Here is a 23,329-nt window from a genome sequence, read left to right as displayed (position 1 = left end):
GAACACCACTGCTTCCTGCTCCAGATCTGTTCTTTCTGAGCTCATTTTTTTCCTCCCTTAAGTTGCAAATGATGACCACTGAGCTCTGAGAAGATAAACGTAATGGACTGCTGTTAGGCTTCATTCTAGAGATAAACAAAACGTGGAGAATTTGCCAAAAGCAACAACCTTGAATTGGCTGAATTGGCCACACTACCTAAGAGTCATTTTCAGGAAAGTCTGTCCTTCAGGGCCTGGCTGAGTTCACATGCTGCAATTCATAGAACTGGTGTCATTAAGGGAAAGCATTCCTGCTCTGCCTGCACTCAGGAGTGAGCAGCAGATTGCTGTCCTCACAAGGCTCCCAGGGGGATAGGCTTCAAGCCACTACTTCAGGTCATTTATCAGACTTCTGCTCTGAGATAAGATGACAGAGTGATAAGGATCATGCTGTTATTTCTTGCTCCTCCTGGATCACTGGAATCATTTCTCTCCTGTACCTACATTTCCTGTACCTATTTCCAAAATCTGTTGTAGTTGCTATAGGACACTAACAATAACACGAACTTAATTTGTTTAAAGAAAAAATAAATTCCAGTAATACTCCAGAAATACTGTATAAAGATTTCTCTCGTAGCTTTTATAGCTTCTATTTAACTCTAGGTTTCAGAGTGTTCATTTATAATTCACAAATGTCTCTTATCTGATTAATTTAGCTCCACCAAGCAAAACTGCAATTTCAGAGGACACAAACAAAAGTACAGAGATGGAATTTTTAAAGCTCCTTTCCTCTCTCTTTATCAGAATTCATACTTTTAAAATGATGTAAGGAGTTGGTTTTCAGGGTTTTTTTTTTCTTTTTCTTTTTTTGTTTGTTGTAGGACTTAGTCGTGATTTTGTAAAACTCCAAATTCAGGAAAGAATTCAGGTTAGATCTTTGACGACGTATGGCATGATAGAAAACAAGCACTCACTGAAGCTCAGTCTTCTGCCAAAATGCTGCCGCATGACAAATGCACCATCTTCCAAACATCATTAATCTCGCTTATATAAAAATATTCTATAACACTTCTTTACAGGCTCAGACACTCACTTCAGTGTTATTTTGTGGGAGAACATTTAGAAACTGCAAGGAAGCCATAAAAGAATGCAACCAGGAGCCAGCTTCTGAAAGCCAGAAAAATTACTAGATTGTTTTCAAGACTAGAAAGCTTCTAAAGTGATGGAGAAAAAGTGGCCAAGAGAAAAGTGCTCCTGGGGCAAAAAGGAAAAGGATGAGAAAATAGGGGCCCCTTTGCCTATCATCTGCTCAGTCTTCTTGGTCTCCTGGAGAGCTGTCACTTGAATGAGGCCGATGGAGAGACTGGCATCCGTTGCCGTTGCAGAGCTCGGGTAAGGATGGCCATCCAGTAAGCCCAGCTGCTGTTCTCCTGCTGCTGAGGTTGGTGGGATCACACCCCATAGCTGAAAGATGTATAAACCAATATATTTTACCTCCTATTTGCTGTGGAAATTTGCCTGCCACAAGTTTGCTGAAGGCAGTAACTCACTGAGCCACAGACTCAGTCACGCGTTTAATTCTGAAGAGTGGTGGGATTTGATCTCAGTCCATATGAAGACATTAAACAACACCCACTGGCAAACCCATCATCTGCAACCTGGAACAGGTCCTGCACAGCAGCTTCCTCCTCATGCGTGGAAGTGATTCCTCCCATCCAGCACATGCTTGGAGGCACATCTGAAGTATGACGTACGGTTTCCATGATAACAGCCCTGTCTCTGAAAGAAAGCTACTTTGGAACAGGTGTCTCTGAGATAATTGTGCAGAGATGGTGACCCTAAGCTGTGCCTCAGCAAAATACAAATGATGGAGCACAGTCCTGATCAGACCTCATCTTGCAAACATATGACTTTGAGCAGCTTTGCAAATGATTTGGCTATCCTGAGCCAAATCTTTTAATGTCATGAGGAGATCAGCCACACACTCACTCACGCTACACCTCCAGGTACATGACTTCAAGAACTTCATCTTCCAGATTAAAAAAAAAGGGGGGTCTGCTCTGAATCAGACACTCTTCTCTACATCACTGCTAATAGTGGATTGCTCATTTCATCTACCTCTGATTTCCCCACTACTGATAGCAATAGATCCCAGAAAATTAGGTGTGATTTAGGCAGTCAACCAGCTCTAGAAATTGCAGGTCTTCAACTGCTTCAGCTGCCGAGCCTTTTGGAACAGCTCAAGCTGTAAATAAGTGCTCAATGTTTTTGCATTTTTTATGATATGCTGATGCAGTTTTTCTGTGCCCTCGCTAATTTGCCAATAAAACATGGCACACAGAATTCATGTGTTGTGCTGGGGACAAACTGTTTAGAAGACAGTATCAGAAAACTACAGATTAAAATGTTTCCAGGTGGAAAAAGCATAAGAATTGGAAGCAAGATGACTTTATAATCTGTTGTCCTGAGCGGCTCTTCTGATAAAAAAAAATAAGGTTTGCTTTTATCGGTGCCAAAGCCATTTAAAGGAAAACTGTTCATTACTTCATAATCTCATGTTTAAGGGAAATTTGCATATTTCAGGAGGAAACTTGACTCTCCATAAATTCAGATTGTTAGATTGGGGCTTCAACAACAGAACAGCAAATTGGTCATTGCTTTTGGTACAACACCATCTGTTAGTATGGATTCTTTTTAAAAACAGCTTGCCCTGTATTTCACCCTGCATCTCTTCTTCTTTAGAGCTGCTCACCTTCAGTCCAAAGATTTCATAGCACTGAATGCACACTACTCAAGCTTCCCCATTAGCAACCATTAGCAATTCTCAAGAAAGAATGCAGCAGGCATATGAGGAGCAGTTAACCCACCCAAGTCTGCCCTGCCTGACCTTTAGAGCTCCTCCCAGTTGTTCATCTCATCCCAAGCTTCATCTTTTCTTCTTTGTCCCAGTACTAAATGCCATTCTTGCTTGGCAATGGAAGTGCATGGCCAATACTTCTCTTACCCCATTCCAGTGAACAAATTTTGCTTGCAGATATAACTAATGAAAAACTTTTAATGTTTATATTTTTTTTCTTTTCCCAAACACGATATAATGTAACTGCATTTAGACAGCTGCTGTTTGTTCTGGTTGGATATTTCCCAGCAACCCCATGTTGGATCCCTAAGTGCCTCAGAGCAGGCATTAATACTCTCCCACTTCTTCGACAAACAGCAGTCACAAGTCATTGAACAAATCTTCCTGGACAGTTGACCAAACTGAGGGAACAGAAAACAACTCATTCCTCATCCACAGAGTCAAGAACTTTTCCCGAAAGGGTTTTGATTTTGGCTTTTAAAATGTAACAAGAGATCTTTGTTTTTACTTTTTCGAGGACAAGGATATTCACTCTAACAAAAATAGAGAGGAAAGTAGAACACGAAGGACACAGCTGATGTCCTTAAGAAGTCAAAAGTCATATCAAAATGTATGGCTATCTTTGTTCTTGATTAATGCCGCATGAAACGTGGCTCCATAGCTATGAGCTCTGGGCAAAAGCTGAAAACTTTCTCGAGGTGTTGCCAGCTGTTTTGTTAAAGCCAGAAAGAGTGTTTTTCACAGAGGAGGCTGCAGTATGTTTGCTAGTCACACGAGTGCTTACAATTCAGCAGCATCTATTTATGCTGCCTTGTGACTAACTGTGTGCCATGTACCTTGCAGGGACCAGGCAGCAGCTTTATGCCATCATCTCTCTGGTAAATCACAATGATCAGAACTGAAAAGACCTTTTCCTACTGTTTCTTTCTTTAAATGTTGTGTTGGTTTTTTTTAAGCAAGACCGAAATACAAAGTGAGAGAGAGCTGAAGTAAAGATGTAAAGGTCTGGAGACACAGGCTCAGCCAACTTACAGAAAAACCGAGCTGCCGAATCTGGGGGAAAAAATGCCAGTTTGCTTAAGCTAAAGAGTCTGTTTCACTGAGGCCACCCAAGCCAGGTGATGATCCGGTACCATCGAAGAGTGTCCTCATGCTAACAGCAATGAAAGCCCTCACTCAAAGTCAAAGTTTAGAACACCCATTCTGGGACTCTCTCCCCTTGTTCTGCATTGCCTGCAGCTGCTGGAGGCTCGAGCCACCACACTTTTACAAAATACTGCCATTTTGGAAAAAGACCAGAAAGACAATGAAGAAAACTGCAGAAGAGGGGGGAAAAAAAGAAGAAAAAGAAAAGTAGAATTTCCTTTTCTTTTTTCCTCAGGCTACCCATTTGCAGAACTATGTCAGGGCATACACAGGGCTCTGTGTGTGAGTGCCTTCTGTGGGTTCTCCCCTAGAAGCCTCTTCTTTCCTGAAAATGGGCCTCTTTCTGCTTTGCACTGCATGGGGAGGATTGTGACCAGGCCACACCAGCCCCCAGGTAAGTCCATGAGCATTTCCTTCAAGGAGAACTGGCATGGTTCAGCTGCAGCAGCGTGCTCTATGAGCACATTTCCACCAGCAGCAGTCCCTAAATATTTCAGTTGATTCACAACCTGACACCTCTGACCCCAGCTTGCAGGCATGGTGAGTGCTTCAGATAACACATGAAAAAGTACCAGAGTACAGGGAGAGATCACTGCATTATTTCTTATACTGCAAGCCCGTAGCTAGTCTGGCATAAAGAAAAAGTGGCTGCTTCCTCCCAGATGTCCTACTCCATTTTTCTGTGTTTGTGGTCTTTCATTTTTTCCCCCTATGGGTAAAAAGGACCTTATTTCTTCACACTGAACATTAATGATTCATGTCTCCAAGGGCTGAACTGGAAAATTTCCTAGATTATACACCTGCCTGTTCTAGAAGTACTAAATGTACAAGCAGTGGGTGGACTTACTCAGGCTCCTATTAAGCAACATCTGTGGGTGGATTTTTAGTCCAGCTGTTAACACGTGATTTATTTTGCAGTCAGATCAACCATGCCAATGGAAAGAGTAGGCTTCAAGCTTGCTACAGAAGGGACTGATTATAGTAATTACTGTCACCATGAAACATCTTGTAAATGTTGGCAGATAGGTTCGCAGCCCCACATGCCAGCTGAATAAATGAGATCTTGCTACTTGCAGGCTATCAGGTCAAATGATGCAAAGCAGTTTAGGGCAGGCATTCACAGCCTGGAGATACTACCAAGGTATTGGCCACAGTCACAGTGACCACATCCTGCTACTTCTGTTGAGTGTCACCACTCTACAGGACCAGAATCATAGAATCACAGAATGATTAAGGTTCAAAAAGATCTCTAAGATGATCTAGTCCAACCACTCACCTACCATCAATATCACCCACTAAACCATGTCCCTAAATAGCACTTCTCCATGTTTCTTGAACACCTCCAGGGACGGCAGCCCATTCCAGTGCCTGACTACTCTTTTTGAGTTTTAACATCCAACCAGGAGTCCATGTTACCTGTCCATGTTACAGAAGGAACAAGCAAAGTCATGTTCTATGTCTGGATATTGGTCTCTACCACAGGGCAAAAAACCTTTCCATTTTATGATGAGATCATGGAATATCCCAAGTTGGAAGGGTCTCATAAGGAACTTCAAGTCCACCTCCTGGCTCCACACAGGATATGAAATTGGAATGCAAAAATTAAAGAGTCCAGGGCTAATTTGTCACTGACAAAACCGGTTGGAGGGATGTAGGGCAGTACTGACCTCCCTAGTAAGAGGTAGCTCACTGTGCTTCTGATTTCATCCTGACCCCAGCACCCCATGGGCCAGGGGGAGGCAGATGGCTGTGGTCACCTCTGCACTTGGAGGTCACACAGCACAGCTGGCAGAACCGTCAAACTGAGTCAGGCTGAGCACATGCTCCTCTCTAGATGGGAACAAGAACAAACCAGATAAATGCGGCCATGCATCCAAAATTTTAGGAAAGTTTGCAGTTATCAAGCAAGAAAGAGGAAACAGGAAAATACATAAATCAGTGAGAGTGAACTTGCCAACCAGTCCTAAATGTTTGATACATTTTAATAGATGTTACTTCTAATTAATCAATTAATGTAATTATAGTGATTACATTTTATGTAACCAATTATTAATCAATTAATCTTTAATTAACTCATTTTTAAGTACTGCCATTTAATTAATTGATCTGTACTTTGTTTGTGTATCTTAGCACCATACTCCATGACCCAGGAGACCTGTTCATATCGCTCTCCTCCAATCTCATTTTTCCTGCCCTGCTTGCCATTAATTTCCCATGAATATTATCTTATTTCCCACCACTCCTCAGCTCTTCCACATAGCTCATGCTTCCCTCGAGACGAGGATATGATGGACTGAGGTGATGGGCCCAGGTGATAGGCCAGATACTGCCTACTAATCATAGATGCCTCAAAAGGGTCACATCGTTCTAGCAACCTTAAGTATTTTCTGAACTATACAAATTCTATTCTATCTGGATGTTACTTTAGCAATCAATACTCCTGTATTTTATTTGCAGACACTGACAGACAGTCAGAAGCACCAATCTGAATAAATATTATAAGTTACGTTGTTAAAATGTAGTACAGTGCCAAGTGGATACTGCTTCCAAGAAACAGAGTCATTGAATTTCATTTTAGCCTACTTTACATAAAAAGTATTTTGTTTGGAGGAGCTGTTCCACTGCACATACTACTAAAAAGAGCCATAGTCCTAATACTTGGATTTGTTCACTATCTGAGTATCAGTTTACCTGTAAGTAGAAATTAATTGGAGCCTAATCTGGGAAAAGGAGAGGTGATAGTCTGTTCCTATGGCCAGGACAATAGATGGGGGCTCACACTTGTCCTACCAGGCAAACTTACAGGCACTTCTTGTCTTCAGTGACAAGTTTTCTCCTCAAATCTCACTAGGATAGATCAATTTCACCTCCTTGCTACTGAGTGGCAAGAAAGAAACAGTTCATTGCTGCATGGCCCAGAGGGTGACAGTGCTATAGCCAGAGACACACAAAGATTTCAATGGATGCAGTTTTCTCTGAACAGAGGAAATCAATTCCACACCTTTTCCTCATCCACGCTTCCATGTAAGATGCCATTTTGCCAGACTGCCCCTCTGCTGCTGTTTGTCACACAGCAACAACGTGTAATGGAATATTGGTGGGAAGGTTCAACCTCTACTGCCATTGCATCAACATCAGCCTCTGTTGTTGTCAAAATAGGAGGAATTACTTTTGGAGCACCTCTAGTTTCATTTGGATTTAGAAATTGCTGACAGAAACTGAACATGTAATAACAGTCTTGTTATAGTCATTTTTGATCTCATAACAATCACTCCTTCCAGAAGCACTAAAGAAAATTAAGTACTGCAGCAAATGAACCATGCAAAATTATTTTACTACCACCAGTAATGACAGAAAGCATTTATAACAGTTTTAAACTGTTTATTGCATGGGTGTAATTGCACATGGGGCAGTAGTTCCAGACTGAGTACACATCGTGGCACTATTATTTATTATTATTTAAAGATTTGGGGAGTATCACTTGCTGCAGCAGTTAGTTGCTTATTTACTCATTAAAGTTGGTAAATTACATGCACACAGAAATACCTACCCACAATGATTGCAATTATGAACACTGTAATTTCATCAAATTGGATAGAAAAGCGCAGAAAGGCAATAATCAGAGAAAGCCTAAACCTCAGCATCTTATCCACAGCTTAAAACCCTGATGGCCTCAGACACAGGCAGAGAACTTCAGTGACCTCAGTTCACTGGAAGCTGTACTCAGCAACCAGACTTGGAGCTGAACAGGCAGAAATTTGGATGTCTTAAATAACAAAAAGAGGTCCAGTCACAGAGGCATTTTCTTACACTACAACTTCTTAGTGATTGCAAGGAACTTCACTGGGTCTAGCATAGTTATGGGCAGAAAACCAGCTGTCCTCCCACCTCCCAGTGAAGCTCAGAGTTGGATATGGGTTCATAAACCCATAGGACACCCATAACTTCTGCTATCTCCAGCCCTAAAGGCCTTGGTGAGGATGCTGGGATCCTTCTGAGAACACTTTGAGCCATTCTATCCACTCACCAGAAATGCAGAGAGGAGGAAGACTGGGTCAAGTATAGAGTTGCTGGGTCACTTCCATGAGACAGATAAAGTCTCCTTTGAGAATATCATAAAGAATAAAATATATTCGAAGTGTTTCTCTGGAGAAAGCCAATTGAGCACCTTCAGAACCATGAAGAAGACAAGTAGTGAATTTGGCCTCAAGCCACACAACCACCCTTGCATGACAGGCTGTACAGAAATGTTATCTCCTCCTTTCCTTCTAAACTGGATCCACTCAGAAGAAAATCTCTTAAAGATTCATTAAGCTGCAAAGTACACAGAAGAGACAGCCTAATGATCAGGAAGCTCACCTGGGACTGAAAAATCCTTGGTAGCTCACCATTCTTCAAGGTCTTTGGAAAGCAATGTGTCCTTAAGCAACTCAGTCTGAGGCTATCCAGGGTCTTTGGGTCTACAAAAGATTTATTAATGCTAAAGCTGTCAAAACATGATGATGGAAATGAACACTAAGTAAATAATTCAACGCATACATTTTATGGCTAATTAAAGATTATAATCAAAAGTGGTAATGATTTTTGCAATCATGAGTTAAGTGTGTGGAAGGGAAAAGAAGCCGCAAAGGGATTTTTTTAGAATCAGTTCTGGGTTGTTGAAACAAGCCTGAAAGAACCAGCATATAAACAAGTGCTAATTAATCAGGCATGCTGATAGCTCAGCATCTGCATTTTCATAAACTTCCAGACAACTCTGTCATTCCCTGTATAAGACCTCCCTCACACACTTTGCCCCCCACCAGTAAACACTGTCTCATTTGATGAAAATTTCCTAAGCTGGGTAAGGATCTGTTCATAAATAAGATGTTCAAAGCTGGTTGTTTTTTTCCACAGCAACGCAGTTTAACATCAAGATAAATAAAAGATTTCTTCAATTGCCCAGATTGGTTCTCAAGCTATAAAAGCAAAGCACTTCTCTTCTGTTTTAGTTAGACATACTACCACCCTTCAAATGGCTTTGTAAAGGAGGGATAGGTTTGGAGGAAGCCTGAAAAGATGTCAAATGGATCCTTGTGCACTTTACAGGTTATGATCCTTAGTACTTTTTTGTTTCAAAAAATGAGTGAAAAGTATTTTATCTACCCATAATTCAAGGCTCCATCCAACACAAAGAGGTCCCCATGCAGAAGAGAAAATCAACACATATGTACCCAGGGATATCAGTTCTCCCAAGGGTTGCAAACTCCTCTCAAGCTTTGTGGTTCCTTAATCTACCCACGTACCAAAAGGTCTTGGAGTGCTGCACATTCAACACTGCACAGAACTGCTTACACATATAGATACCAACCAGTGAAAGGCAGCTGCATTCTGCAAATGACAGCTCTCCAAAACACTTTTAACTACAGGTGAGAGAAAATTATACATATCCAGGGTGTTACCCAATTGATCTTTGGAGTGCAATCCCAAACAGCAGTTTCAGCTACCTGTACTTGCACCTTCACACTTCAGATAATAAATCCACGTCTCCATACAGCTGCATGAGTCTCCGGTCTAAACAACAGAATTTAATATACACAAAGACCCACATCTCAATTAATCCATTCTTGGAAAACCCTTTCCTGCTTTCTAATTCCTCTCTGAAAATCTAGCAGCTTGTCTTCAGGTCACTGATCCCATTTACAGAAACACCTTCTAACAAATCTGAAGAACACTTCTAATTCCATGTTGAGTGTTATGAGCAGTTCTAGGGTTATGCTACTTATTCTATCTTGGCTGTATTATGAATCTTTGTAGTCAAGGCTCATGATGGAAAAGCCAAGAGCCTGCAAACAAAGAAGAAAAATGCCACATAAAGAAAAACAAGAACTTGATAGTTTGCTTGTTCTGAGTCATGACTACTGTTTGATATCATTCTGTAAACTAATTTTCTCTACTTTTCACAAGTGGAAAGGATTTAAAGAATTTTTAAGGTCAGCTTGTAAACGATTAACAGTTTATGAAGAATTTGTATACAATTTGATTTTTTTCTTCTGTTTATTTAAAAGGTTAATTAAAGTTAATCCTAAAATATCATTTGGTCAGACAGAATATTGGAAAAAATATTACAGATCTTCAGTGGATTTTGCTGGGCTTGCGTTTAAGAGAAAAATCACTTTACACAAAGGAACTGATGATTTACTCTTCTGCAGAAGTATTTCTTCTTAGTCATTCAAGATTAACTTTAATTGAAATGCTATGAAAAAATAGAGGAAGAAAGAATTTAAATGGGAAGAATAAAAATAACATTGAGCTATATGAGGAATATTTTAGTGAATGTTTTCAGCTTACTCATCAACTAGTTTCTAGATCCCGAATACATTAAATATGAGGTTTTCTCATTAAAAATCTGCAAGGCAGCATGCATAACATCAAAGTCAGATGATTTCAGGTGTTTGAATATCGAGTCCTAGAAGCTAAAAACGAGCTTGATCTGAATGCAACACTGACTGACCTCTATTGCAAGAAGATGGTGCATTAATGTCCACCCATGCAAATGGAATGGAAATTACTGCCGATCCAAGAGAACAGCTTTTAAGAGTGTTTTAGGAGAAAAGCTATTTTGGATGGGATCTTGAGACAGCACCTGGTCTTTCTTTCTACCCTAAGACAAGATCAACTCTACCGGTATTGCTTCTTGCTGGCATTTGTCCTATTTAGAATAGATTCTTAATAACATTACATTGAGAGAGTCAGTTATAATGGCAAAAGAATACAGAAAGGTTAACAATGATAACTTGTTTTGAAATGTTAAGAATTGTGTCTTTTCCTCCTTTTTTTGCAGTATAGCACTTTGTCAACAAGTTAACAACCTATAATTGTGAAGAAAAAGATGCACCTAGAGAATTTCTAGAGGACATTAACTGTGTTTTCATTGCACTGTTGCACTGGCCTACAGTCCCACAGCTACAACACTGAAATCTCAATCTATTTCCTCATTATTCATTATCCTCCTGGTGATATTAAAGCCACAGCATGGTGGTTGACCAAAGAACAGTCACTCTTGCAATCAGTCTCAATTCAAAGTAGAGACAGAGGAACCGCAATCACCCACAAAAGCTTGAGACATAAGAACCTGTAACCATGACAGCTGCATCCTACAAATGCTACAGAAGACAATAACACCAGTTCCTCCTGACAAAGCCTGTGTTGACTCAGTTTCCTTTGTATGCATTGGCAGTCTCATAAAGTGCAGTATCAATACCACCATAAACCAGTTTTTAAGGTATCCTGTCTTTAAAGGAACAGTGTTGAACCTTCCCTCTTTCCATAGGGTAATACAGCAAGTATTTTCCTTGATGTGCATCCCTGAGGCACTGAATGTGTGAACTTTCCATGACCAGGTTTTTTTATCTCAACCAAGGGTCAGTATTTCCAGGTAAAAATGGTATGATTTAGCATCAACTAGTAAGAATGGAAGATTGAAAAAGATTGGCATGGAAGATTGTTGTCCTGGTTTAGTTGACAGTTACACAGACCTGCTGTAGAGGAAATGTCACGGCCTGAAACTGTGATTGAGCACCTGGTGGGAAGGCAGGGCCAATAAAAGCTCAGGTGCAAGCAATGCACATAAATGACCAGAAGGGTTGGCAGTGGAAGCAAGAGCATGTTTTGTTGGAGGTCCCTGCTTACTGGAGGTCTTCTACAGGTAAGTAGTTTTTCTTTTCTTTGTTACTGCATATGTTGCTGTTGCTTTTGAGCTTGTTCTCATTTATTGCAGTCTATGATTGTGCCACCCTGTTATTCCTGCTGTACTTTCCATCATATCATAACATTAGGCTTGCTTACAAATATCTACTGCAATGTTTGCTTCTTCTGAGATGCTGTGAGTTCCTTATGCTTCATATGCTGCTAACAAAGCCTACAGTAAGGGCAGGAATAATTACTGGTGGTAGAGTGAAACAGTGCATTTCAAAGTCACTGTTCTAGTTAAGGTGTGCTATGGTATGGTAAAGCAGTCTGTGGTGTAAAATTAACTGCAAGGGTCAAAGTTGAATGCTGTAAACAAAGTTAGTACTGGTACTACTTACTTCAACTGATAATAGAACCCCATTATTTATGGACATATGTTGGGTCAGTGAAGACATACTCAGAATTACTGTAGACAGTTTAGTTAGATGCTTTCTATTTGCTATAATAATACTGTGGTAGTGGTTGGGTTGTTGTTCTGATGTGTGCACAGATACAGTTATACGGCTATTTATCTTCACCTTGGTAAATACATAAAGTGGTTTGAGGTGTTTTAAATTGTTTTTTGGTGTGGGTTTTTTTGTTTGTTTGTTTTCCTGAGAAACTGCTTTTAGGATCTTATAAAAGGCACAGTTCCTTGACTGAATAGTAAATATTGTTCCACTTTAATTCGGAGAAGGAATTTACTACCCTCTCTGTTGCTAGCACAGAAGTGCTGTCCATTAAATTGTTAGGACATATTCTTTGAGGCTGGTAATATTTTTGCTTTCTCAAAAGCAAGGAGTTAATCAAATTCTCTTGTCAAAGGCACTCCTGGGTGACTCTTTTTCACTCTCTCTGTGTCAGACCTTTTAGCTGGGGTGATCCACTTTAAGACACAACTCAATATCTGCGAAACATAGTTTCACCTTCCCCCTCCCATTCTGCTAGAAGTTCAGGGCTGGTGTTTCAAGACGGGACAGAAGGACTGGGTGAGGTAAAACTGCAGCTTGCATTCAAGAGTAATGTTGATTGAGAGGACAGTGCAGGAAAATCTTACCACTTACCTTTCCACAGCATGCGTGTGGAAATGTTGTGGTGGGACCTACAGAAAGACACTGTGTTTCCCTACTCAGGAAATGGGCAGCTACAGATGCATGGACAGACATGGAGTTGGCTTTCACAGCCTCAAAACAGTTTTTCTGAAGTGCTTTTGCTCTAATGAATAACATTTTACTTAAGGTAGTTGTCCAGTCTTTCATTACCTCTTTCATTACTTCCAAGGGAACTAACTACAAGCCAAATCACATTCATTGCATTTAAATTGCTTGGATCTGAGAGGCTTTTTCTCTGGGCTGTTTTGAGGTCTGGTGCTTGCAGTGGAAGGGATCCTGTAAGAACAGACTGGGCTTGCTTCCCAGACAGCATGTCTTCTATTAGTGCAGCACTTCTACACTTGATCCTTCTGTGAAGAAAACAGAATTGAATGTAGAATTCTGCTTGACTCTTTATGAGTGTAAACAAGGTCTACTTCACTGAGTACAATTTACAGCTTGTAACTAGATGTTCCTTTCTGCTTCTATGAAATCATTTAAATCTTCACACTCTCCTCAACTACAGTTTCTACTTAAATTGCTGTTGACTTAAAATGACACCAGTGTGAGCATTCCTTCCCTTCCAAATGGCAAGTGCTTGATCAGTGCTTGGATCTTGGCTTTGGATTCAGTGACTCCTGAAAGTAGAGAGAGCAGAGTTCAAACCCATGCACAGAAACTTGGAGAAGCAGATCAGTTTCAAGGCACTGAAATGCTGTGACCAAGAATACAGAAATGCATCAGCATTTCAGCCCCTCCAGCATCTTGTTTAATGCAGACTATGAGCTCTCTCTGCACCAAGGGCTTTTTTTCTTTTTTTTTTTTTAAATTATCCATTTATAAATCAACTAGCATGATGGACCCCTGATGTGACACCATGACAGTGAGTTGGGCTCTTCACTAAGAAAGCTCTGTGTAGTATTGCTGAACCCACTATAGTTGTAGGTACTGAGCATGGCTCACAGAGGAGGCACAGCTTCATTCCCTTTATTTTGCTCCAATTTTCTTATATGTGAGTCAAGTATGACCAACTTTTCTTGCTTGGCTGAGTAGAACAGTTCAGTCTGACCCTAGTGTTGAAGCCAATTAGGCAGCAAACTCTGCAAACACAATATTACCTACAGAAATGCATGTTTTCTCAGAGGGCAGCTATTGCCATGCACTGCCAGAGGCAGCACTTAGGCATTCAAAACCTCTAGAGTGGAGTAGAATGAAAGATCCAATTCCTTTGTGCAAATTTAACTCTCCTGGACACATTTACATAGGTAATAGGCACAAACATATGCAGACAAATGTTTTTCAGGGTTACCTTCACTTAGCAAGATGAAGAGATGTTTGTAATAGATCTACCTTCTCAATTCTAAATATAAGATATATTCTCAAATATTTTTATACTTCTGCTTTGGAGACTAGGTTTAGGGCTAACTCTGCCTTTATGGAATGAGTAGCATGCTGGGTTCCCACTGCTTCAGTTACAGGTTTCCCTTCTCTGAATTGGGAGAAATGGTGTCTCAGCTCATTGGAAGCTCAGTTCTGCCAGGGGCAGGGAGAAGTACACACCAAAGCTGTGTCCCTTCTCTCTTTACTGCACAGGTAGTGAAAAAAGGTGCCCAAATGTGATGACTTGGCCTTCCATTATATGACTACAATATGGGATGGAGGATTCAGTGGGAGGTTCTGACTTTTCTTTCAATGATTAAAATGAAGTTATGGCTCTTGAGACCTGTGAAAACATCCTTGGTGATCTTATAACAAAAGCACGTGAAAAATAAATAAGTAAAAGGGTTACTGCCTGAGAACCTTTCAGACACCTGCCCCAGCTGCATAGCCTGCAGAGTACCCTGTGGCACTCCACTAACAGAAGGCAGCCTCTTAGCAGTGGAACTTAAGCAGCCATAGCCAGCTCTGTGGTTTTTGGTGAGCAAGCAAACATCACCAATGTAGCAGGAGTCCTTTCTGAAGGAAAGGAGAACAGCAGGAACTCCAAGCTGCAGCAAGGCTAGCATCATATAGCACACTTCATCAGTGGAAGGCATGTGATCTGTCTGTTGGTGGGCTGAAATGCCAGCCATTTAGTTTTCCCTATGTCATGGTCAGTGAAACTGCAATGGATTCTGGAGCAGAGCTGATCCTCCTTTCATGAGGCAGTCAGGTCACCTTTGGTTTGATTTAATTTTTGGAGGTACTTTTCTCACTAGGAAAACTTGGGTGTTAATTCCAGTTTTTGCTGATTTCAGGACTGTGTTTCTGAGTGCAGACAAGGAATAAAAAGTTTGGCGCGTTAACACTGCCACTGATCAGTGGTAAATCATTATAAGAAGCTGACATGACCCTTGTTCGCTGGATCAGGAACAGTGCATTAAACACTTCAGTATTCTGCTCCCTTGCTTTAACAACTGCAGAGGAGAATGGGGAGGCTGGATATTAACAACAGCTGAAATTTTTATTAAGTGATAAAGTGTATAGACCTAGACCTGCAATGTTTTAGTCACTTAACATCACTTAGAATTCTGGGATAAAAGCACTGATCTGCAGAGTCATGTTAGCATGTCTGACACAGATTCTCACCTATTTCCATGTGTAAACTGAATACCATGCTAGGGAATAAGTGGTGATATCACGGGGTAAAATGGTAATAAAGATCAGTCCCAAGGCAACCCACATCCAAATGATTGCTCACTGAAAACGTGACCTTTTGTAGAAGCCGCAGGTCAGAACTTATGTTGAAAGGACTTCAGACTGAATTGGGGCTCATTTTAAAAGTTAAGCTGTGAATTATATTTATTTCCTGTAACCTAAGACTACAGAGATTGCAAACACTGTCACACACTTTCTTAAGCGAAGATAGCTCTCAAAATCTTCAGGTCTGGTTCCCAAAAGCATGATGTGGTTAGTTTCCCTGAACATAAGCCAAGACAGAAATCTGAGCCACCACTGAGAGAAGAAATTGCTTCAGAGGATTTGGAAGTGTTAGGAGATCTTTTTCTGGCCTTCAAGAATTGTGATGGGGTAGCAAAGACAGGAGAGAACAGAGAGCGTGATGTTCCTATGTGCACACTGCCACCGAAGGGAAGGTGCCTGACTTCTGGGTGATATGCTATCATTGACCCCTTAATAATTTAAAGGCAAAAGGTGCTACCTACCTGCAGATGGTAACAGAGGCAGGTAGTGCTGTGAATATACATGCCCCAAGATCTCACAATCTGATCACACCATCAAGAACCAACTCTGGAGGACATATCCCAAACCAGTGCAGCTATGAATACTTATCTGTAGAGGACACCTACTGCTTTAACACCGCACTACTGGAGATAGCAGAGTTTTGGTATTTTTTTCCCATTAAAATTTGTTTTGGAGGAAGATCACCAACCCTTCTGGGCTGTTTTCTGACAAACTGAAGTTGTCATTTCTTTTTTCTTGGCCTTTGAAATGTCAGGGAGAGAGTTTAGGGGAAGGCTGGTTTGTTTACAGACACTTCTAACACAATTCTGGAGAGCAGCCTATGTAAGAAAAATTCATCTTTCCCACCTACTGTTGTGTGTTGACTCCATGATCGCAACTGGAGTCAACTAGATTCACCTTCAGGTGGATGTGCAAAGTTTTGTAAAATAAGAACAGTGTTATTGCTCTTGACAGCAAAGATCATAAAGATCAACAGAGAGATGCTGCTTTCTATCTTCATGTCACCTGCATGCTGGACCCATCTTAGGTAAAGTAACTGAATAAATATCACATCACCCATCTTGCACTCAGGAGGGATGGCCTGTCCCAGCTCCTAGGGAAAATAATGAAATAGGATGCTAACCCAAGCTATGTTGTTCTTGAGAAGCTGAAGTGGGAGAGGAGACTGGCAGACAGATTGAAGAAGGAGCTAATGAGATGCTCAGATATGCACTCCATCTGAACCACTTGCAGGGATAAAAACACCCTCAGAAGTTGCTTTTTAAGTCACTTAAAGGAAGAAGCTGCAAGGGAAAACCAAGAATGAAAGTGTTATGTTATTCTGAAGGAATTCTGGTTGGTTTTGATGAAAGCACTTGCTTCATTAGTTACTTTTATTTTGAAGGACTACTAATCTCTTTAAAAGTTTAACTATCGTCTGTGAGCAAGGATCCTTTCACCTGCCAACCAAACACAGAAGTTTAATTGCATTCTTCTACTGCAAATAAGGCTTCAGGACTGAAAGCAAGAAAAATTATTAGGCATGATGAAAACTTGAGGAAAAAAAAAAAAGAGGTTACACTGTCACATGAGATTTCAGACTTAGGAACTGAACTGATCCATCAGAGAGAATTTACTAATTAGCAAGTGTTTTGACCATTAATTGACATTAGCCACTCAAACACTTATGTTCCGGGGAAGAGGGAGAGTGCAGATATGTCTTCTGCTCTCTGCTGACATCTCCAGAACCTAGACTCCTATTTATCTAACAAATACCAGAAAAGAATGTTGAAAAACATGACAGAACAGAAAGACTCCCTCCTAATTCAAGGGTTGTTGCTTAATTTCTCACTTTACAAGACCCCAGAGAGGCACCATCAGTTTTCTTCTTGGTCTTGCCTTTTGCGGGCAGCAAAAACTCAGAACAAAAGAAGGGGAACAAAACTAAGAAGATAATATAATTCAATGACAATCGTGGCCTGTATATTTTCTAGTAGCAGCAAGACATGTATCTATTTCAGCTCTCTTCTATGTGGATGTGGAGTTTCCAAGCTGGTGCCCATGGACTTAACCCCAACCCCATGTTGATACTACAGCAAACCAGGGGCACCTAGCTGTGAGTTATTACTGTTCTATGTTCCAAAATTATTAAGAAATTGCTACTAGACAAAAGAGATGTTGTTTGCTGAACCGTAACAGCTCAGGCTGTTTAACTTCCATTCTGAACTCCTCCTGGAGGTCTGCCAGTAGATCTTTATATCACCATTGTTCAAAACATTTGCACAGAGTAAGAGATACTGGAGCCTGATACAGAAAGTCTTGCTTACAATACAAAATACCATTCTTGCTTACAAAACATACGATTCTTCATAATGTTTAAACAATGAAATGCTGCAAATACAAACATTAGATACTTTACAGACTTAGACATTCTGAATTCACTCTGTCATGCACTTGTTTCTGTGACAAGGGTGTTTTTTTGTTGTTTTTTTTTTCCAATGCTCTAATGAAGACTTTTTTTTGCTGTAGGTTGAAGTAGCAGTTACCACAGTTCAGGGATAGCAGACCAGTAGTTGCAGATTGCTGCATCATTTCAAACAAAGAGAATCAAAAGACAGACTTTCACATGGTCCCTTCTCTCTCTATCTGCATTGACCTTGTTAGACTGGACCAATAGCTACTGAAATAGCTATATTTAGGGAATTTGGAGTAATTCCTCTCAAAATAAGGCTGATAGTCCTTGTTCTACCTTCCAGCAACACCACTAGGTGCTATGGTAACTCAGTTGTCCTGATACTTACAGTCAGCTTTTTGTGCAACACGCTTTTCATTTTTGTAGATAAGGACTTTCACAGGTCTGAAAGAAGTCAGGCATTCAGAATCCTCATCAGGCATATTTGCTCACATCAACCACATCTTGGGTACTTTGCTATAGATCTCAAATATTTACATTGGAATCTTTGCAGTCTCAGTCCAGTTAGGTTATTCCCTAGTTCTGCTGGATAAGCCTGTTGTGGAAAACAATGCATAGTGTGGCAGAAGCAGCTTTCTGTTCTGCAGGGAATGCTTAACAGATTTTATAATAATAGAGAAGAATACATCTGCATTACTGAGAGTGTGTTCTTAAATTTGCAGTCTTTCAGCTTTTGATGCTGGTACAGTACCAACCCCTGACATATCTTGCACAAACCTTAAAGCTAGCTCTGCAACAGACTCATCACAACACAGATATAGGCAGAAGGAAGCTTATTTCCTTGATAATTAGTAGTCTGCTTCCAGCACCAAGACAAAGAGTGCTGATCTCTGCACAAGTAACACAGGATTTTGCGGTATTATTGCTTGTTGGCTTTTTCTTTTTTAAGTGAAAGTGTAATCAGAAAAGAGCGAAGGTTGGGACAACCACAAAATAAGGGATTGGTGGGTGTTCAGCTTTCTCTCACTTGTTTACCATGCAAGTTTTTTTGATGAGTGCTTTGCTGAGAACCAACTAAGGAACCTAAACAAGTGGGTCCTCTTGTTAGTATGTGGTTCACACAGATCACAGAGGCCTGTTGTCTTGATGAGTTTGGAATCTGGCCTTGGTAAATCTACCAAAATTCATTGGCAACTCAGTTTATTGAAGGAATGCAGATCAGCATCCTCTGTCCCTGGTTCTAGATCCTCTGGGAGGACTTTGGAAACAACGCTATTGACGTGAATGGGATCATGTCTTCTGACCTTACCAAGTTTCCTTCTCATTCTCTCAGCTCACTTAAAAGCTGCTTATGAGAGTTTATTCAAACTTTCCAAATAATCTTACTTTTGAATGTAACCAGTCCTGGGAGATTTTCTTTATAATGCAAAGTTTGGGAAAGTTGAATATGCGTGAAAGAAAAATATGAGAGGGCATAATGTAATGTCTTATAAACCCACACTGCAGTGGTTTCCATTGGCAACTGTTGTAAAGACAAAACCAAGGAGTTACTTGGAGGTTGAAAAGTGGGACATAACAAGGATGTCATTCACATGGCTTTTTTGTGAGTTTGTGACTTGCATAGCATATAGTGTAGACTTGTTAGACTATGGGGAAACATTGGCTGCAAGGAAAATACATCTGTACAGAGAATGGCCAGCTGGTAAGAGGTGGAACTGAAGTCAGTGGCAAGAGATGTATCTTGCATGAATAGGTAGTGCTAGAGCACTGGCTAACTCAAAATGTCATTGGTTAGACATGAGTCAAAACTAAGGCCTCGCTCTGATCTCCAAGTGCAAAGATGTTCAGGTTCTTTTTGTCAACTCTTTTGGATCAACACTTTGACTATTACAAATAGTCTTGGTGAGAAGAGTCAGTGTTTCATCTCTACATGGGGAAGTTCAGTGCTTACTGGAAAACCCCATTTTATTTTGATTTTCTTTAGGGAGAAGGACTTAATCCTGCTGCAGGATTTGTTTAATATAACTCAAAGTGGCTTCTTGCAGTTCTGGGGTTTGTTTGAGATTTTAAAATGTTAAAGAAAAGCGTTGAGCTCTTTATTCTCTTTGTTAGCACAAGAAAAAAAATAATTGATTTTAGAATTCTAAATGAGAAAATATACCAAGTTGAAAAAAGGTCCTAAGTATAAGGAAAAGGAACGCTTGCACTCTTGGAAGGACTGGAAAATAGCTCAAATTATTCCTCATATGCAAATGTTTAGGACATTAGGAACTGATCTTCAGAAGTTCATCTGAGTTGAATCCTGGCTCTCAGATTCTGAACCAGAGTCACTTGAATTTCTTAGTTCACTTAGTAAGTAAACAAAACTGTTTGTTTAAAAACAAACAAACAAAGAAAAAAAAAAACCAAAAAACTTTTTTTATATACTCTTAAACTAATGAGAACTGGGGGGAAAAAAGATATGAGGTGTGCAATTACAAATTCTTTAGACTCTGAAGGTCTTCAACTCTGCTTTTACATATAATCTAGATAATCCTTTTTCCCTCAATGAGGTACAATGTATGAAGAGAATGACAGGATCTCCAGCAACAATAGTTTTGAATAAATAGCAAGATAAAACTCACTTTCTTTCTCCACCAAGGCCAAATAGAATGAAACAAACTGGAGTTATTATTCTGACCTTGCAAGCCCACTTTCTCTATGGTGCTCGGAGGGAAACTTGCACACTGACTGCAGGGCACAGCAAGGCCAAATGGAAGAGAACTCAGGAGACCCTTCTTGGACTCTTATGCTCCCCCACTGCAGCTGCAGTGAAGCTGAGGTGTGGGGCAGCAAGTACTAACCCCTGTTTTCACTCAGCCAGTGTAGGCAGTGCTACCCAATTCACAAACAATCAAAGTGGTCTCCTTCGTCCATGCCCTCAAAGCTTCTCATCTTCACATCTCAAAATAACTAACATACATTGATGTATTGGAGCACTGTGTCAAACATCTAGAGGCCAGAAAGGGCCTGTTCATCATCTCACTGTGATTAGTTCAGTCTAACATCAGCCTGAACAATGCTGTGCAGGAGGAAAGGTTTAGGATGGGGTTTCCTGTCCAGAGATGCTATGCTGACTGAATATTGATTACCAGCATCTTTACTGCTTCAATCCTGTAGTTCTTCATAATGCCACTGCTAAAATCAAGTTCTTACAAGTCAAGTACCAGGAATGAAGACACTGTGCTTGAAGGAGGTATTCTTAAGCAATGCAGAGTTTCATCTGCTGGTGAAAAGCAGAAAGCATACAAGCAAAATGATGTTTTGCTGCTACTTTCCTGTACCATTCAGAGCAGTTACGTGAATAGACAACTTTTCCCATGGAAGATGCCAACTAAAGCAAGGAATTGGGAGTCTGTATTGAGAACACTTCCAGAGGGAATTCCAAATCAGCAGCAGCTGGTTTGGACTCAGAAGGAATGGTGATTTTGATGGGTTATAGCTGGATTCAATTAAAATGTTTTCTTTGTTATATATATCTGATATTTTCCTAAATACCAAGAGGTCCACTGACTCCCACTAGTCTTAGACCTTTTCAAAATGCTTTTGCTCAGATGTAGGAAGTGTCAGGATGTAGAAATGCAAGGGAGTTTTTTCAGTACTTTTGCTGGTATATTGCAACACACAAGTCCAGCTGACAAACAAACATAAGTTTTATATAAATGCATAACCTGATATATTTCTTTTTGTTTCAATGGATGGTGTCAATTTTGAATCATTATAAGGTTTATGGATAATTGCTGACAGGCACTGACTTCAAATCCAACAATATGGTTGCTTAGAGGTTTCTTTGCAGTCCTTTTGTACTGCTTCTTCTTAAGAGCTTTCAAAGTACATTTCAAAGGAATGCCCTGAAACAAACTTCACTTTCTCCTTCAAAACATATGAAAAAAGTTTGTTTTGTTGATTAACAATTAAAACGAAGTTTTTAAAAACAGATATTAATAGTCATATAGGTGTACTTTAGTTCCATGGAGGTAGAACACTAAAAGCTAACTTCAGCAAACTTGAACTTATTTTAGCTGCTGTTCTACATGTGAATAGAAAACCTCCCCAGTGAATAGGTGTAAGAAAGTAGATGTACCTACTGTGATTCTGTAGCTGGCTTTTTATCTCCAGAGTTTGAGTTGCAGCTCCCTATGGGAATATATATTAGAGAGATGCATGAATTGCCACTTAGACCTGTTGTCATCCACTGGGAAAGCTTTTCTTTAATTTATATTCTTTAAAGGGTTCAGAGAACTGAAAGGACGGCAACATCCTTGGAGGGAATTTCTCAAAGGCAAGGCATAGTTACTTGATCACATCAGGATCTGCATGCTGACTTATGTTTGAATTGGTATCGCTAGGTATCTCTTAGATACCAAATGTAAGACATACGTGTTTAGAAACAACGTCTATAATACGAGTCACTCACCTCTCATCTTGTGTGGTTTGTGCAGTCCCTGCTTTCCCCCTTCTTGAGATGTCACCTTATGAAACATCCAGAAATGAATTTTTAGGAGGTGGCAACAGTTGTATATACATAATGTGTTAGCCATACATGCGTATGACTAACCTGACTAATGGCCGTACTTTGTGATACCAGCAGCTTGCAGGTTTCATTACACTGGCGAATCGGAGGTATTTTGCTGTTTGGTTTTGGGGTTTTTGTTTGTTTCTGCAACTTCATCAACCTTCTGTCAAGTAGAGAGTTTTTGCCCCAGTCTCATAAAGACTTATTTACACAAGGCATTTTAAAAAGAAAATGTAGATGTGCTTACTTTACAGAAAAACTGATTTTCTTCTAAGCAGAAAGTGCAAATTTAGATGCAAGTGTTTCAAAACTTAAGAATTCCAAAAATACTACTGAGGAAATAAGAGCAAAAAGTAGGAGGAAGCCATTCTTTAAAAACATGTTATACATGAAAGATTGAAGCAAAACATTAGTCAAAAAAAACTAATTCAAAATAGCAAAGCAGCTGCTCCTTAGGTAAAAGCTAATATAGTAAGGATTACTGTGATATTTGTTCAGTATAAAGTGGCATAGTTTGAGCCAATCTGTATTTATGGATGGACTAATTAAAGGCACTGAAATAAAACGTCTGATATTTAAATAGAAAATAAGAAAGTAAAGCAAGAAAAGTGCCTAAGCAGGAGATGCTGAATAATTACGTGTCCTGAGATTAACCCAAAATCCTTCCTATTTTGTCAGCTTTATTGTTATTTTTAGCACTTACCATTCAAATTTTCCTAAACCTATGCACAAAATATTATGATGGGAAGTCCACTTTAGGATGGAATGAACAAATCCACAGGGTTGTCACTGTTGAGAGCACAGATGACTAGCTAGAGCCTTCGATACATCAGTTCTCTATGTCTCCGTTGATTTTAATGGGACTCCAGGTCTTTGCTACTTTGTCAGCTACATCTGAAAAAGCCCAATAATAGCAT

The 23,329-nt window shown here is 40.0% G+C and overlaps 2 long non-coding RNA genes across 2 annotated transcripts in view; one reads left to right on the top strand and one right to left on the bottom strand.

The window, feature by feature from the left end:
• Window positions 1–23,329, bottom strand: part of LOC107316155 (uncharacterized) — a 92,630-nt gene that overhangs the window by 12,715 nt on the left and 56,586 nt on the right. The window contains exons 19-20 of the long non-coding RNA XR_014948750.1: window positions 8,342–8,442; window positions 5,650–5,812 (exon numbers count right to left, since the gene is read on the bottom strand). This is a non-coding gene — a long non-coding RNA (uncharacterized LOC107316155). The remainder of the gene's footprint in view (window positions 1–5,649; window positions 5,813–8,341; window positions 8,443–23,329) is intronic.
• The window catches only part of LOC107316156 (uncharacterized), a 49,564-nt gene that overhangs the window by 8,896 nt on the left and 17,339 nt on the right, over window positions 1–23,329 (top strand). Inside the window, exons 5-6 of the long non-coding RNA XR_014948751.1 lie at window positions 861–4,376; window positions 10,806–11,669. This is a non-coding gene — a long non-coding RNA (uncharacterized LOC107316156). The remainder of the gene's footprint in view (window positions 1–860; window positions 4,377–10,805; window positions 11,670–23,329) is intronic.

This window comes from Coturnix japonica, chromosome 8 (genome assembly GCF_054131305.1).
Source record: "Coturnix japonica strain WE chromosome 8, WE-NBRP24, whole genome shotgun sequence".
In the NCBI taxonomy this organism is placed as follows: domain Eukaryota; kingdom Metazoa; phylum Chordata; class Aves; order Galliformes; family Phasianidae; genus Coturnix; species Coturnix japonica.
Note: the sequence above shows the minus strand (reverse complement) of the source record. Positions and strands in the feature narration are given on the sequence as shown.